Source organism: Oncorhynchus gorbuscha, unplaced genomic scaffold (genome assembly GCF_021184085.1).
Source record: "Oncorhynchus gorbuscha isolate QuinsamMale2020 ecotype Even-year unplaced genomic scaffold, OgorEven_v1.0 Un_scaffold_1795, whole genome shotgun sequence".
Lineage (NCBI taxonomy): Eukaryota > Metazoa > Chordata > Actinopteri > Salmoniformes > Salmonidae > Oncorhynchus > Oncorhynchus gorbuscha.
Genome location: NW_025746475.1, coordinates 46236 through 52500, shown reverse-complemented (window position 1 = coordinate 52500; position 6265 = coordinate 46236).

Below are 6265 nucleotides of genomic sequence, written 5' to 3'. Positions count from 1 at the left end.
CATTGTAGCTGGGGATTTTAACAAAGCCAATCTGAAAACAAGACTCCCTAAATTTTATCAGCATATCGATTGCGCAACCAGGGGTGGTAAAACCTTGGATCACTGTTACTCTAACTTCCGCGACGCATATAAGGCCCTGCCCCGCCCCCTTTCGGAAAAGCTGACCACGACTCCATTTTGCTGATCCCTGCCTACAGGCAGAAATTAAAACAAGAGGCTCCCACGCTGAGGTCTGTCCAACGCTGGTCAGACCAAGCTGACTCTACACTCCAAGACTGCTTCCATCACGTGGATTGGGACATGTTTCGTATTGCGTCAGATGGGAATATTGACGAATACGCTGATTCGGTGTGCGAGTTCATTAGAACGTGCGTCGAAGATGTCGTTCCCATAGCAACGATAAAAACATTCCCTAACCAGAAACCGTGGATTGATGGCAGCATTCGCGTGAAACTGAAAGCGCGAACCACTGCTTTTAATCAGGGCAAGGTGTCTGGCAACATGACTGAATACAAACAGTGCAGCTATTCCCTCCGTAAGGCTATCAAACAAGCTAAGCGTCAGTACAGAGACAAAGTGGAATCTCAATTCAACGGCTCAGACACAAGAGGCATGTGGCAGGGTCTACAGTCAATCACGGACTACAAGATGAAATCCAGCCCAGTCACGGAGCAGGATGTCTTGCTCCCAGGCAGACTAAATAACTTTTTGCCCGCTTTGAGGACAATACAGTGCCACTGACACGGCCTGCAACGGAAACATGCAGTCTCTCCTTCACTGCAGCCGAGGTGATTAAGACATTTAAACGTGTTAACCCGCAAGGCTGCAGGCCCAGACGGCATCCCCAGCCGCGCCCTCCGAGCATGCGCAGACCAGCTGGCCGGTGTGTTTACGGACATATTCAATCAATCCCTATACCAGTCTGCTGTTCCCACATGCTTCAAGAGGGCCACCATTGTTCCTGTTCCCAAGAAAGCTAAGGTAACTGAGCTAAACGACTACCGCCCGTAGCACTCACTTCCGTCATCATGAAGTGCTTTGAGAGACTAGTCAAGGACCATATCACCTCCACCCTACCTGACACCCTAGACCCACTCCAATTTGCTTACCGCCCAAATAGGTCCACAGACGATGCAATCTCAACCACACTGCACACTGCCCTAACCCACCTGGACAAGAGGAATACCTATGTGAGAATGCTGTTCATCGACTACAGCTCGGCATTCAACACCATAGTACCCTCCAAGCTCGTCATCAAGCTCGAGACCCTGGGTCTCGACCCCGCCCTGTGCAACTGGGTACTGGACTTCCTGACGGGCCGCCCCAGGTGGTGAGGGTAGGCAACAACATCTCCTCCCCGCTGATCCTCAACACGGGGCCCCACAAGGGTGCGTTCTGAGCCCTCTCCTGTACTCCCTGTTCACCCACGACTGCGTGGCCACGCACGCCTCCAACTCAATCATCAAGTTTGCGGACGACACAACAGTGGTAGGCTTGATTACCAACAACGACGAGACGGCCTACAGGGAGGAGGTGAGGGCCCTTGGAGTGTGGTGTCAGGAAAATAACCTCACACTCAACGTCAACAAAACTAAGGAGATGATTGTGGACTTCAGGAAACAGCAGAGGGAACACCCCCTATCCACATCGATGGAACAGTAGTGGAGAGGGTAGCTAGTTTTAAGTTCCTCGGCATACACATCACAGACAAACTGAATTGGTCCACTCACACTGACAGCGTCGTGAAGAAGGCGCAGCAGCGCCTATTCAACCTCAGGAGGCTGAAGAAATTCGGCTTGTCACCAAAAGCACTCACAAACTTCTACAGATGCACAATCGAGAGCATCCTGGCGGGCTGTATCACCGCCTGGTACGGCAACTGCTCCGCCCTCAACCGTAAGGCTCTCCAGAGGGTAGTGAGGACTGCACAACGCATCACCGGGGCAAACTACCTGCCCTCCAGGACACCTACACCACCCGTTGTTACAGGAAGGCCATAAAGATCATCAAGGACATCAACCACCCGAACCACTGCCTGTTCACCCCGCTATCATCCAGAAGGCGAGGTCAGTACAGGTGCATCAAAGCTGGGACCGAGAGACTGAAAAACAGCTTCTATCTCAAGGCCACCACTAACATTGAGTGGCTGCTGCCAACACACTGTCATTGACACTGACCCAACTCCAGCCATTTTAATAATGGGAATTGATGGGAAATGATGTAAATATATCACTAGCCACTTTAAACAATGCTACCTTATATAATGTTACTTACCCTACATTATTCATCTCATATACATATGTATATACTGTACTCTACAACATCGACTGCATCCTTATGTAACACATGTATCACTAGCCACTTTAACTATGCCACTTTGTTTACTTTGTCTACACACTCATCTCATATGTATATACTGTACTCGATACCATCTACTGTATGCTGCTCTGTACCATCACTCATTCATATATCCTTATGTACATGTTCCTTATCCCCTTACACTGTGTATAAGACTGTAGTTTTGGAATTGTTAGTTAGATTACTTGTTGGTTATCACTGCATTGTCGGAACTAGAAGCACAAGCATTTCGCTACACTCGCATTAACATCTGCTAACCATGTGTATGTGACAAATACAATTTGATTTGATTTGAGAGGGAGGGAGGGAACCAGATACAGGAGGGGAAGGGGGAGAGGGAGGGAGGGAACCAGATACAGGACCGTCAGAAAGTATTCATACCCCAAATTACACATTTTGTTACAACCTGAATTTAAAATGGATAAAATAGATTTCTGTTTGTTCCTCACCTGTCTACACACAATCCCCCATAATTAAAGATTAAAGATATCTTTAGTACATGTCTTTAGAAGTACACAAATATATCATTGACATAAGTGGGGTGGCAGGGTAGCCTATTGGTTAGAGTGGAGGGGTGGCAGGGTAGCCTATTGGTTAGAGTGGAGGGGTGGCAGGGTAGCCTATTGGTTAGAGTGGAGGGGTGGCAGGGTAGCCTAGTGGTTAGAGTGGAGGGGTGGCAGGGTAGCCTATTGGTTAGAGTGGAGGGGTGGCAGGGTAGCCTAGTGGTTAGAGTGGAGGGGTGGCAGGGTAGCCTAGTGGTTAGAGTGGAGGGGTGGCAGGGTAGCCTAGTGGTTAGAGTGGAGGGGTGGCAGGGTAGCCTAGTGGTTAGAGTGGAGGGGTGGCAGGGTAGCCTAGTGGTTAGAGTGGAGGGGTGGCAGGGTAGCCTAGTGGTTAGAGTGGAGGAGTGGCAGGGTAGCCTAGTGGTTAGAGTGGAGGGGTGGCAGGGTAGCCTAGTGGTTAGAGCGTTGGACTAGTAACCGGAAGGTTCCAAGTTCAAACCCCCGAGCTGACAAGGTACAAATCTGTCGTTCTGCCCCTGAACAAGGCAGTTAACTCCACTGTTCCTAGACTGTCATTGAAAATAAGAATTTGTTCTTAACTGACTTGCCTGGCACATTCACTACTGTTTACTGACTTCTTGGTAAGCAACTCCAGTGTTGATGTGGCCTTGTGTTTTAGGTTATTGTCCTGCTGAAAAGGTGACTTCATCTCCCAGTGTCTGGTGGGAAGCAGACTGAAGCAGGTTTCCCTCCAGGTACAGGCTTCCTTCTTTTCACTCTGTCATTTAGGTTAGTATTGAGATAATAACTACAATGTTGTTGATCCATCCTCAGTTGTCTCCTTTCACAGCCATTAAACTATGTAACTGTTTTAAAGTCATGGTGAAATCCCTGAGCAGTTTCCTTCCTCTTCGGCAACTGAGTTAAGAAGGACGCCTGTATCTTTGTAGTAACTGGGTGTATTGATACACCATCCAAATTGTAATTAATAACTTCACCATGCTCAAAGGGATATTCAATGTCTACTTTAAAAACGTTTTTTTTAAACATCTACCAATAGATGCCCTTCTTTGTGAGGTACTGGAAAACCTCCCTGGTCTTCGTGGTTGAATCTACATTTGAAATTCACTGCTCGGCTGAGGGACCTTACAGATAATTGTATGTGTGGGGTACAGAGATGAGGTAGTCAATTATAATTCATGTTGAAACACTATTATTGCACACAGAGTGATGAGGCCATGCAACTTATTAGGTGACTTATAATTACAATTTTTGTTCCTAAACTTATCTATTCTTGCCCCAACAAAGGGGTTGAATAATTGAAGGGGTTGAATAAATTTCAGCTTTTCAATTTTTATAAATGTATACATTTTTTGAAAAACATAATTCCACTTTGACAATATGGGGTATTGTGTGTAGGCTATTGACAAAAAAAAATCTCAAGTTAACCCTTTAAAACCACAACCCTCTCTAGACAGTCCACACCATCCCCAACCCTCTCTAGACAGTCCACACCAATGCCAACCCTCTCTAGACAGTCCACACCATCCCCAACCCTCTCTAGACAGTCCACACCAATGCCAACCCTCTCTAGACAGTCCACACCAATGCAAAACTCTCTCTAGACAGTCCACACCAATGCCAACCCTCTCTAGACAGTCCACACCAATGCAAAACTCTCTCTAGACAGTCCACACCATCCCCAACCCTCTCTAGACAGTCCACACCAACCCCAACCCTCTCTAGACAGTCCACACCACCCCCAACCCTCTCTAGACAGTCCACACCAACCCAACCCTCTCTAGACAGTCCACACCATCCCCAACCCTCTCTAGACAGTCCACACCAATGCCAAACCTCTCTAGACAGTCCACACCAACCCCAAACCTCTCTAGACAGTCCACACCAACCCCAACCCTCTCTAGACAGTCCACTCCCACCCCAAACCTCTCTAGACAGTCCACACCGACCCCACTAACTCCACATCCTCCTATACCCCCCCCCCCTGACCATCCCACCAGTCTAAACACACCTGACTTGTAAATATTCTTTATTGCGTTCGTAACGTAAACTCTCTCAGCGCTGAGTCCGGCCCAGGACTTTCCCACACTCCTCTCTGTCGAGACCAGACCCTAACACTGAGCCCTGTCGCCCCAGTCACAAGCACTGTAAACAACTAAACTGGGACTGGGGGAGAGAGAGGGAAGGTGGGAGGGAGATAGGGAGGGAGGGACTGGAGAGAGGGAGAGAGGGGGATATAAAGAGAGGTTTGTTTGGTAGACGGGCTCTGGATTAGAGGCCGTATCCGACTGGACCCACAGAACCAGATATAGGAGGGGAAGGGGGAGAGAGAGGGAGGGAGGGAGAGAGGGAGGGGAGAGGGAGGGAAGAGAGAGGGAGGGAGGGACTGGAGAGAGGGAGAGAGAGGGATATAAAGAGAGATTTGTTTGGTAGATGGGCTCTGGATTAGAGGCCGTATCCGACTGGCATCCCACAGAACCAGATACAGGAGGGGAAGGGGGAGAGAGGGCCCGCCCACCACAACAAACCTGCCAAGAGAGGGCCGCCCACCACAACAAACCTGCAAAGAGAGGGCCCGCCCACCACAACAAACCTGCCAAGAGAGGGCCCGCCCACCACAACAAACCTGCCGAGAGAGGGCCGCCCACCACAACAAACCTACCAAGAGAGGGCCACCCACCACAACTCACCGACCAGACAAGGAGGGCCGCCCACCACAACTCACCGACCAGACAAGGAGGGCCGCCCACCACAACAAACCTGCCAAGAGAGGGCCGCCCACCAAAACTCACGGACCAGACAAGGAGGCAACAAATCAGCGAGGCAACAAAGAGACCAAAGCTCCACAGATTGGAGTATCTGTCCATAGGACCACTTTAAGCCATACACTCCACAGAGCTGGGCTTTACGGAAGAGTGGCCAGAAAAGAACGTTTGGTGTTTGCCAAAAGGCATGTGGGAGACTCCCCAAACATATGGAAGAAGGTACTCTGATCAGATGAGACTAAAATTAGCCATCAAGGAAAACACTATGTCTGGCGCAAACCCAAACACCTTTTCATCACCCCGAGAACACCATCCCCACAGTGAAGCATGGTGGTGGCAGCATCATGCTGCGGGGATGTGTTTCCATCGGCAGGGAATCTGGCTTCACAGCAGAGACAGGCAGCAGGATCCTGTAGATCCAGACTGGTGTTTTGTTGTTACGTTATTTTACCAGGTAAATTGACTGAGAAAACACATTGTCATCTACAGCAACGACCTGGGAAATAGTTACAGGGGGAAGAGGAGAGGGGGGGAAGAGGAGAGGGGGAAGAGGAGAGGGGGGAAGAGGAGAGGGGGGGGAAGATGAGAGGGGGGAAGAGGAGAGGGGGGGGGGAGGAGAGG